We start from the raw sequence: 12,690 nt of genomic DNA on the forward strand, positions 1-12,690 counted from the left end.
AGAGCGATGTAACATGTATTCTAAGAAAGAAAGAAAAAATCACTTACTGCACCTTTTTTACGTTAGAAGAGAAACCAAAGCTGATCCCACATTGGAACCAAGGAAAAATATTTGTCCTCGTGTACTTCTATATTTGCGCATCGATTGATCAGCGTCGACCAACTCCATATGTATCGATTGATCAGCGTCGACCAACTCCATATGTATCGATTGATCAGCGTCGACCAACTCCATATGTATCGATTGATCAGCGTCGACCAACTCCATATGTATCAGAGTTTATATTTCTATAGACGTGATTTATTTTATTTTGTTTACCGGTTTCGTGTGAACCGGTCCTTTTCATTCCTGTCATATGCCCCCCCCCCCTCTCTCTCTCTCTCTCTCTCTCTCTCTCTCTTACTTACTTTTCATTTCTAGACAATCAAACCATATGAGAACTGAACTGTTTCCAAAAAACTGTGTGTGCATGTGCGTGTGTGTGTGCGCGCGCATACACTTTCGCATTACTGTACTTAGGAGAGCCAAATCTCCCCACAAGTAGTAGTAGAAATTGAGAAATCGACATACGGTAGTGAGGACAAAAATTGTTTTGGGGTTTTTGGGACGGAATTGGGGAGATTTAGGTTTTAATTAGTAAAATATTCAGGTTAAAGGTATATTCAGTGATTTCACTCAAAAAACCTTAGGTTTCGTTTTTGGCTGTGGGACCCAGCCTTTCGTCCAATCAGGATAGAGAGTCAAAAACGAAACCTAAGGTTTTTTGACCCCTAGGGGTTAACTGGGGACAGGGAGGAACTCCTTATATGTCCAGCACACTCTATAGTAGGGAGGATTATCACAACAAAACAAAAAAATAAGTGATATTTGAATTAAGTGAAATCACTGAATATACCTTTAAGGTTAGGATTAGGCAATTTAGAACATGGGTATATCTGCTTGAGATTGTATGTACATGGCCATGCTTGATTTGTACTAAGTATCAGGCCGGTGTTTCACGGATAAAATGGCCGATCTGCAAGCTCTCAATGCATTGCTTTCTTTGCGTCGTGTCTATCGTGTGCTTGTAGATCGGCTATTACTGTACCTGAGATTAACTCAGGTTTTATGCTGCATTCACACTGGCAGCTACGAAAGCTACGACGCGACGGCACCGTCCATAATCGTCGAGTCGCTGTTGGAAGTGTCGATCACATTAGACGTCAAGCATGCGTCCTACGAGCGAGAAAACATATAAAGCCTGGTGATATAAAAGGTAGGAGTTGTTTGATTGAATACTTTATCAGGCAGACATTAGAGAGTACATTCAAACACTTTGTTTACTCTAAAAGGATATCACCGGGGAAAAAAAGTGCTTACGGTTATGGTCTTGTTTCCATTAAGGTCTTGGGTATGTGTGAAGACTTGTTGTACACCCTAATAATGTTCTTATTTTGATCATGAGATCCAATACTCAATGTCAGTTCTCCAGGTTTCTTTAGAATATGTATGAACAGAAACACAACATTTTCAAGAAACACTTCGTACAGGTCAATTTTGTTTCATTTGGTTGGTTCTATTCTATCTATGTACACTCAGAGTTACAGACCTGTAATGGTAATTTAGGCCTAGCTCTTTGTGTTTGTCTACTCACTTTGTCTACTAATTTTGTATGTCTGTTGCAAGAATTTACCCTGTTTTTGTAGCGTAGCTGCAGTTGAAGCCATCTCAACTTGGCTTCCATTGAAAATGAATGGTAGACTGTAGCTTTGTCGCTTGGCTTCCATTGAAAATAAATGGTGGCCTGTAGCTTTGAATCTTTATGTCGCTTGGCTTCCATTGAAAATGAATGGTGGCCTGTAGCTTTGAATCTTCATGTCGCTTGGCTTCCATTGAAAATGAATGGTGGCCTGTAGCTTTGTCGCTTGACTTCCGTTGAAAAAGAATGGTGGGCTGTAGCTTTGAATCTTCATGTCGCTTGGATTCCGTTGAAAATGATTGGTGGACTGTAGCTTTGTCGCCAGTGTGAACACAGCATATTTCTGTGCCGTTAAAATGGCACAAAAAACAAGGTAGACATGGCATTTGTAAAATTGCTGTCTTAAAGTAAGTGTGTGTGTGTGTGTGTGTGTGTGTGTGTGTGTGTGTGTGTGTGTGTGTGTGTGTGTGTGTGTGTGTGTGTGCGTGCGTGCGTGGTTATCATGATTTATCTTTACGCCTATCTCTGATACCATGGACTTGGCATGATAATACAGTATGTTGTCTATAGTTTGAATATACACTCGTTTCATTCATTAGGTGTGTTTCTGCTATTATTACTGGTGACTTTTGAGTTTTCCGAAAGATAATGTTGCAGACAATTTATTTGTATGATTGTGTTTTGAACGTGGCTGTGCTTATGATTTTACGATAACACACTGTGTACGGCTGTAACGTAATGCAGCTTTTGAACCGCAGGGCCCATTATTTCTCACAAAGGTTCGCCTCACTGTGATGTGTCTTCTCCTTCATTAGTCCAAAAACTTTTTAAGGGTGCAACAGTTCATTGAACTAGTCAATTTTATTGATTATAAAAAAGTATTGGTTTTAATCGATTTTCATAAATGGCAAGAATGGATATATGACAGCGCGTTGTTTTACGACGTGTTGTGAGTGTGTAGAATGGCTATTTTCGCGTGACTATTCATATACGCTTCTCAGTTGATTTAAAAAAGTAATAGAGAGTAGGCTAGGCACATGCATCACTTTTCCACCGGGACATACACTGAGTGGCAAAACATTGAGCAGTTTGGAAACGCTCGTTGGAAATCACTCAACAGTCCTGTGTAGCACATGTCTCTACAGGCAGCAGGACCTTGTGTTCAAAACTCTGAAAAAGAATAACCATCCTAGAAAGAGGATAATTCAAGCTTTTCGTACAGCTTCAGTGTTGGTGAGTTAAACGTAGTTTAATAAATTAATACAGTCACATATAGGACCTTTCTGTTTGACTGTAAAGGCCAGAAAGTAGTGTTTTTGCCACTCAGTGGGCGTTCCCGCATAACTTCCAGGTATGATGATGTCACGTGCATAGCCTCTATATTCAGCCCTACTGAACTCATCTGCCAATGAAGGAAAACATGCATGCAGCTTTGTGAGACTTAATATTCAGAATATTTTGGAATGCTTTTATATAAGGACAACATGCATATGGATAAATGTGTAGTTTTGTATAAGGACATGCATATGGATAAATACAGTATGTGTAGTTTTGTATAAGGACATGCATATGGATAAATATGTGTAGATAGAAAGAACAATCTCTATATGTTGATATGACTGATGCACATGGAGGTCCCCAGTGGTGGTACAAGTAATTGTTCTTAGGTAAAAGTAGGAAAAATCCTGTACTCAAAGTACAAACGTATTTGGCATCAAAATATATATTATTAATGTACTTTTTTTTTTATTATGAACAGATCTGTGAGCTTGTGGATCAGGTCTACAAATGGAACTTATGTATAAAATATGCCTTAATTGGTCAATGCATGTTCTGTAATAATCAAAATATACAAGCTGACTTTGTAACTAAAGTTTTCAAATATTTGTAGTGAAGTACAATAGTAGTACAATATTTGCTTCTGAGATGCACCGTAGAGGAGTAAGACGTATGCTATTAAGCATTGAAACATCAATTAAATCTTCTACAGTAGTGCCTAAGAAGTACCTCAAAATATTACTAGCCTACTACTAGTTAGTAGTCATACTTAAAGGACAACCTTAGTTTTTTTTTCAACCAAGGTTAATGTTTTAGGTTGTTATTAGAGAAAGTAAAAGATGAGGGTTATTTTTTTTGCATTTGTTGCTTTCTTTTACAAAATGTTATAGCGATTTATTTTTTGATTATTTACTATAGTCCTACTAGACCCCAGGAATTTACATCTGGCCACAAAAGATCACAGGATCTACTGAATATGACATATTGAGAGTGAACACAGTGCTTCCCCCCCCCAGTAGTATCCTGTGATCTTTTGTGGCCAGATTTAATTTCTTGGGGTCTATTAGGACTATAGTAAATAAAAATAAATAAATCACCATCATATTTTGTAAAAATAGCTAAAATCGCTAAAATGAAAGAAAGCAGCATCTTTATGAACATTGGTTGAAAAAAACTAAAGTTGTCCTTTAAGAACACTTGATTAAATGTACTTACTGTAGTTTACTTTCCCCACCACTGGAGGTCACTGAAGGTAATCTTTCACATAATATCAACAATGTGGAATGTATTGCGTTCACCCCATCATAATGTTACATTTCAGAGCAAATATTTTTTACAGAAGGGAACATTTACTGGGGTTAAACAGGTGGACGATTTCTGTAGGGACTAGAAAGGGATCTGAACTCATACTATAGGCCACGGAATTCGCTGCTGCTATTTGATTGGTGAAATAGTTGATTTTATAACAAAAAAACATTGTAATGTTAATTTTGTGTTTTAATGAGTTTATGGATTATACTAGCAAGTAACGTATTACATGCTAAGTAACTTGAATGTAATTGTATTTATTGAATTATTTGATGATTCTAGAGTTAAACAAGTTGTTTTTGGGGTGATTTTTGTGGTGCATATTTAAATGTTTCTCCACCACACTGTAGAATGGATGGTTGTCTCGTCACTGTCTGGACTCTGGTGTGGAAACCGTTGCTTTACATGATTCAAATAATAATAAAACTCAAATATGGCCAAGCTCAAAATGCTTCGTGATTCGAAACCATTTGAGCTTGTATATCTTTTTTATTTTTCTTTATTTTTCTACTTTTGTGTCAATGTAGTATGAAGAAGCCAGGTGCATTCATTGATGGAAAATACATAAAAAAAAAAAGCAAAACTGGAGAATATGGTTTCTGCCAGACTTATCCATATTCCTTAGGTCAGTGGTTTTAAACCCTTTTCATATCAACGTCCATTATATATTTGAACTTTGGGCCACGGACCATCATTTGATGACACTTAGCCTCTCAGACCCAAAACTTTGAATATTTTGTTATCGTTGGATACGATTTTGTCCACAATTCATGCTGTATTGATGTTGGTACTATAGCAGAGGAGATAACAGTTAAACGATCAAAATAACAATTCTATTGCATTCAGTAATTGTGTAGACTTCTTGTAAATTCAGTAATGCAGGTGTTTAAATACTTTAACTCTTAGAGTTAACGCTAAGTTAAAAATCTATAAGGGTCCATTTGGTTACCAACTCTTCATCATTTAGCTGGGGACCACATGGAACCCCCTTAATTAAAGACACCAGTGGTGCCTGCAGGCCACTGGTTGACCACTGCCTTACATCATACATTGTGCCTCAGTAATGATGACATAATCCTGAAATGCAGCAGGTACAATATTTTAAATTCTACGTCAGTGCCCTCAAGTGGTGAAATAGGGTATAGCACCAGCCATGTATAAGCTCCCAAGGAGTGAATGAAACATGCGGTTGTGTGTCCTGATTCCTGAATGCTAATTGGCTCGTCGCAGTCATTCACCGGCTTCCTCAGCCAATCACATCCTGACCCTGTTCTCTGGGAAGGATTCACATTTTGCATAAAACACCTAGGGGTGGAAAAAGTACTCTTGATTTAATTTTGTTTTACTTTAAGTAGAAATACTCTGTTACAAGTAAAAGCCCTGCACTTGAGTAAAAGTAAGAAGGTAAGATACGTAAAAGTAGTTATGCAGAATCTTCCATTTCACACGTTTTTTCCAAAAATGTGAGCTTGTCTTGTAGATCTGCTATTTTGAATGAAGTGTAAACGAGACATTCTCAACACTACTTGTACTGAGTAAATGTATTTACGGTAGTTAAGGCCAACACATATACTGTACTGCTTCCGATTTGGGAACATCCACTGGTTCGGGATAGGCTGTCTGAACTATCCTCCGGTTCGGGATAGCCTGTCTGAACTATCCTCCGGTTCGGGATAGGCTGTCTGAACTATTCGGAGAGGCAGGACATTCTGAGACTGCCTTTCCGGCAGGTGTAACAGATTAGTCAAATAGCGAGTGATCCATGTGCTTACTTGGATATTGTTCTACATTTAATAAATAGGCTGGTTTTATATAGGATGTATGACATTAAATGTTGGGGATAAATAGTATATATCGTTGTTGTCGAGCAGAGTTTTTCTTAAATTAATTTGATCATACTGCGTCACACAAAAGCATCAAAAGTAGAGGATCCACAATCTCAAAACCTTTTTTTAGCTTGTACAGTAGATCTACTACTTTTGCTATTTTTGAATTTGAATGCTTGAAATTTAACAGTGTGGACATAATGAGGTTTTCCATCCGACATAGCCTACTCTTAAGTCGAATGCAAGTGCTGTCAACAGAATTTTGACATTTTCGACGGTAGCGTGGCACTGGTCCAACCGCTCATTAGCCCGATCCCACACCCTAACCCTAGCCATAATCGCACGCTGACAGGGGAAGTTGCTGGGGCCACGGGGTGAGTCTTAACCTGGGCAGGAGAGCCCGGGCAGAGGCCTTTGGGGGCGGTTCTGTACAACCGTGGGTCTGACCAACTCTACACCGGGCACTGCACCCCCTGCGGTGGTGTGAAACGTGTGTGTCGAATTTGAAGTCGGTGGGGCTAACGGTTCTTGATTTACGTGGATTACACACAGACAGACGTACAGACAGAAAGAGACTTGGTGCATTTATAGATTGACAAGTCTGAGAAAATCGACATTACGTCATGATGATGTACGATGATAAGAGTGGCCCTCACGTCACACAGGTGTGATTATTATTACATAGGGTTTAAGTGGTTTTAACTGGCTTTGATGCCCTGGAACTGCCCCTCCCAAAGACCCCTGGGGGTCCACGGACCCCATGTTGAGAACCACTGTCCCCCTACAACACAGTAGAAACTAGAAAATTCGCAATTTAAAAAAATTGCAGAGTGTGGTTGCCGCAGTGGCTTACATATGCCCCTCCCACTAGTATTGCCAGCCAATTACAATTTCAAGTCACGCCTTAGATCATGCGTAAGTAATTCGGAGGGGATTTAACCCCCGAAATTCATGTTTTTGCGACAAACGGTTACATTTCTCGCATTTGCGGCGCCCCCTATGGATGAAAATGGAATTGCTTTTAGAACTTGGTTGATTGAACCACCCCGGACATGTGATTGAAATTTGGGATGGATTGGACATTCCGTTCGTGATCTATGGCATTTTTTGTGATATAGGCCCCTCCTACTAACTTCGGAAGACGATTACGGCCGAACGATACGCACTTTCAAAATTCTGCGGCTCAGTTTTAATCGGATGGGTCCAGAGATCACGTGTGCCGATTTATGTGAGATTTGGACGAAATCTGTAGGAGGAAAAGCAAAAAGTGTGTTTTGGACAAAATTCAAAATGGCGGAAAATCTATCATGGCGGAAATGGGCGTGGCCTATATGGGGAGATGCGTCATGACCCAAGGAATCCAGGGAAAAAATGATTTTGATTTTACGACCTACGGTTCAAGAGTTATAAGCCAAAAGGTAAAGTGGGCTGTTATAGCGCCACCATGAGGCCGACCGATAAAATTTTAGGGTTAAATAATTTTAGGGATAATGTTGAATTATCCCTAAAAGTTTTGTAACTATAGTGATTACAGTCTCCGACGAACAAATACTTTTATGTGAATTTTTGCCTTTTCCCATTCATGTCAATGGGGACATTTAATTCACTAATAAATTCATATCAATTAAACTATACAACATTTCTCTTAACAAAATACAAGCACACGATTCCCGATTTTTCCGGTCAATTTGACATATGGCTCAAGTGCGTACAGCGTACAGTGTGGGAGGTATAAAGCGTCAAAATAAAGACTACTCCAGTGAAAAAAAAATAATAATAACTAGAAAATTCGCAATTTTAAAAAATTGCAGAGTGTGGTTGCCGCAGTGGCTTACATATGCCCCTCCCACTAGTATTGCCAGCCAATTACAATTTCAAGTCACGCCTTAGATCATGCGTGAGTAATTCGGAGGGGATTTAACCCCCGAAATTCATGTTTTTGCGACAAACGGTTACATTTCTCGCAATTGCGGCGCCCCCTATGGATGAAAATGGAATTGCTTGTAGAACTTGGTTGATTGAACCACCCCGGACATGTGATTGAAATTTGGGATGGATTGGACATTCCGTTCGTGATTTATGGCATTTTTTGTGATATAGGCCCCTCCTACTAACTTCGGAAGACGATTACGGCCGAACGATACGCACTTTCAAAATTCTGCGGCTCAGTTTTAATCGGATGGGTCCAGAGATCACGTGTGCCGATTTCTGTGAGATTTGGACAAAATCTGTAGGAGGAAAAGCAAAAAGTGTGTTTTGGACAAAATTCAAAATGGCGGAAAATCTATCATGGCGGAAATGGGCGTGGCCTATATGGGGAGATGCGTCATGACCCAAGGAATCCAGGGAAAACATTATTTTGATTTTACGACCTACGGTTCAAGAGTTATAAGCCAAAAGGTAAAGTGGGCTGTTATAGCGCCACCATGAGGCCGACCGATAAAATTTTAGGGTTAAATAATTTTAGGGATAATGTTGAATTATCCCTAAAAGTGTTGTAACTATAGTGATTACAGTCTCCGAGGAACAAATACTTTTATGTGAATTTTTGCCTTTTCCCATTCATGTCAATGGGGAAATTTAATTCACTAATAAATTCATATCAATTAAACTATACAACATTTCTCTTAACAAAATACAAGCACACGATTCCCGATTTTTCCGGTCAATTTGACATATGGCTCAAGTGCGTACAGCGTACAGTGTGGGAGGTATAAAGCGTCAAAATAAAGACTACTAATAAAGACCACACTAACAAATAACACTAGAAAATTCGCAATTTTAAAAAATTGCAGAGTGTGGTTGCCGCAGTGGCTTACATATGCCCCTCCCACTAGTATTGCCAGCCAATTACAATTTCAAGTCACGCCTTAGATCATGCGTAAGTCATTCGGAGGGGATTTAACCCCCGAAATTCATGTTTTTGCGACAAACGGTTACATTTCTCGCATTTGCGGCGCCCCCTATGGATGAAAATGGAATTGCTTTTAGAACTTGGTTGATTGAACCACCCCGGACATGTGATTGAAATTTGGGATGGATTGGACATTCCGTTCGTGATTTATGGCATTTTTTGTGATATAGGCCCCTCCTACTAACTTCGGAAGACGATTACGGCCGAACGATACGCACTTTCAAAATTCTGCGGCTCAGTTTTAATTGGATGGGTCCAGAGATCACGTGTGCCGATTTCTGTGAGATTTGGACGAAATCTGTAGGAGGAAAAGCAAAAAGTGTGTTTTGGACAAAATTCAAAATGGCGGAAAATATATCATGGCGGAAATGGGCGTGGCCTATATGGGGAGATGCGTCATGACCCAAGGAATCCAGGGACAAAATAATTTTGATTTTACGACCTACGGTTCAAGAGTTATAAGCCAAAAGGTAAAGTGGGCTGTTATAGCGCCACCATGAGGCCGACCGATAAAATTTTAGGGTTAAATAATTTTAGGGATAATGTTGAATTATCCCTAAAAGTTTTGTAACTATAGTGATTACAGTCTCCGAGGAACAAATACTTTTATGTGAATTTTTGCCTTTTCCCATTCATGTCAATGGGGAAATTTAATTCACTAATAAATTCATATCAATTAAACTATACAACATTTCTCTTAACAAAATACAAGCACACGATTCCCGATTTTTCCGGTCAATTTGACATATGGCTCAAGTGCGTACAGCGTACAGTGTGGGAGGTATAAAGCGTCAAAATAAAGACTACTAATAAAGACCACACTAACAAATAACACTAGAAAATTCGCAATTTTAAAAAATTGCAGAGTGTGGTTGCCGCAGTGGCTTACATATGCCCCTCCCACTAGTATTGCCAGCCAATTACAATTTCAAGTCACGCCTTAGATCATGCGTAAGTAATTTGGAGGGGATTTAACCCCCGAAATTCATGTTTTTGCGACAAACGGTTACATTTCTCGCATTTGCGGCGCCCCCTATGGATGAAAATGGAATTGCTTTTAGAACTTGGTTGATTGAACCACCCCGGACATGTGATTGAAATTTGGGATGGATTGGACATTCCGTTCGTGATTTATGGCATTTTTTGTGATATAGGCCCCTCCTACTAACTTCGGAAGACGATTGCGGCCGAACGATACGCACTTTCAAAATTCTGCGGCTCAGTTTTAATTGGATGGGTCCAGAGATCACGTGTGCCGATTTCTGTGAGATTTGGACAAAATCTGTAGGAGGAAAAGCAAAAAGTGTGTTTTGGACAAAATTCAAAATGGCGGAAAATCTATCATGGCGGAAATGGGCGTGGCCTATATGGGGAGATGCGTCATGACCCAAGGAATCCAGGGAAAAAAATATTTTGATTTTACGACCTACGGTTCAAGAGTTATAAGCCAAAAGGTAAAGTGGGCTGTTATAGCGCCACCATGAGGCCGACCGATAAAATTTTAGGGTTAAATAATTTTAGGGATAATGTTGAATTATCCCTAAAGGTTTTGTAACTATAGTGATTACAGTCTCCGAGGAACAAATACTTTTATGTGAATTTTTGCCTTTTCCCATTCATGTCAATGGGGAAATTTAATTCACTAATAAATTCATATCAATTAAACTATACAACATTTCTCTTAACAAAATACAAGCACACGATTCCCGATTTTTCCGGTCAATTTGACATATGGCTCAAGTGCGTACAGCGTACAGTGTGGGAGGTATAAAGCGTCAAAATAAAGACTACTAATAAAGACCACACTAACAAATAACACTAGAAAATTCGCAATTTTAAAAAATTGCAGAGTGTGGTTGCCGCAGTGGCTTACATATGCCCCTCCCACTAGTATTGCCAGCCAATTACAATTTCAAGTCACGCCTTAGATCATGCGTAAGTAATTCGGAGGGGATTTAACCCCCGAAATTCATGTTTTTGCGACAAACGGTTACATTTCTCGCATTTGCGGCGCCCCCTATGGATGAAAATGGAATTGCTTTTAGAACTTGGTTGATTGAACCACCCCGGACATGTGATTGAAATTTGGGATGGATTGGACATTCCATTCGTGATTTATGGCATTTTTTGTGATATAGGCCCCTCCTACTAACTTCGGAAGACGATTACGGCCGAACGATACGCACTTTCAAAATTCTGCGGCTCAGTTTTAATTGGATGGGTCCAGAGATCACGTGTGCCGCTTTCTGTGAGATTTGGACAAAATCTGTAGGAGGAAAAGTAAAAAGTGTGTTTTGGACAAAATTCAAAATGGCGGAAAATCTATCATGGCGGAAATGGGCGTGGCCTATATGGGGAGATGCGTCATGACCCAAGGAATCCAGGGATTTTTTTATTTTTATTTTACGACCTACGGTTCAAGAGTTATAAGCCAAAAGGTAAAGTGGGCTGTTATAGCGCCACCATGAGGCCGACCGATAACATTTTAGGGTTAAATAATTTTAGGGATAATGTTGAATTATCCCTAAAAGTTTTGTAACTATAGTGATTACAGTCTCCGAGGAACAAATACTTGAATGTGAATATTTGCCTTTTCCCATTCATGTCAATGGGGAAATTTAATTCACTAATAAATTCATATCAATTAAACTATACAACATTTCTCTTAACAAAATACAAGCACACGATTCCCGATTTTTCCGGTCAATTTGACATATGGCTCAAGTGCGTACAGCGTACAGTGTGGGAGGTATAAAGCGTCAAAATAAAGACTACTAATAAAGACCACACTAACAAATAACACTAGAAAATTCGCAATTTAAAAAAATTGCAGAGTGTGGTTGCCGCAGTGGGCTTACATATGCCCCTCCCACTAGTATTGCCAGCCAATTACAATTTCAAGTCACGCCTTAGATCATGCGTAAGTAATTCGGAGGGGATTTAACCCCCGAAATTCATGTTTTTGCGACAAACGGTTACATTTCTCGCATTTGCGGCGCCCCCTATGGATGAAAATGGAATTGCTATTAGAACTTGGTTGATTGAACCACCCCGGACATGTGATTGAAATTTGGGATGGATTGGACATTCCGTTCGTGATTTATGGCATTTTTTGTGATATAGGCCCCTCCTACTAACTTCGGAAGACGATTGCGGCCGAACGATACGCACTTTCAAAATTCTGCGGCTCAGTTTTAATTGGATGCGTCCAGAGATCACGTGTGCAGATTTCTGTGAGATTTGGACAAAATCTGTAGGAGGAAATGCAAAAAGTGTGTTTTGGACAAAATTCAAAATGGCGGAAAATCTATCATGGCGGAAATGGGCGTGGCCTATATGGGGAGATGCGTCATGACCCAAGGAATCCAGGGGAAAAATAATTTTGATTTTACGACCTACGGTTCAAGATTTATAAGCCAAAAGGTAAAGTGGGCTGTTATAGCGCCACCATGAGGCCGACCGATAAAATTTTAGGGTTAAATAATTTTAGTGATAATGTTGAAATATCCCTAAAAGTTTTGTAACTATAGTGATTACAGTCTCCGAGGAACAAATACTTTTATGTGAATTTTTGCCTTTTCCCATTCATGTCAATGGGGAAATTTAATTCACTAATAAATTCATATCAATTAAACTATACAACATTTCTCTTAACAAAATACAAGCACACGATTCCCGATTTTTCC

The sequence above is a fragment of the Protomyctophum parallelum genome (genome assembly GCF_964188405.1).
Source record: "Protomyctophum parallelum genome assembly, chromosome: 7".
In the NCBI taxonomy this organism is placed as follows: Eukaryota; Metazoa; Chordata; class Actinopteri; order Myctophiformes; family Myctophidae; genus Protomyctophum; species Protomyctophum parallelum.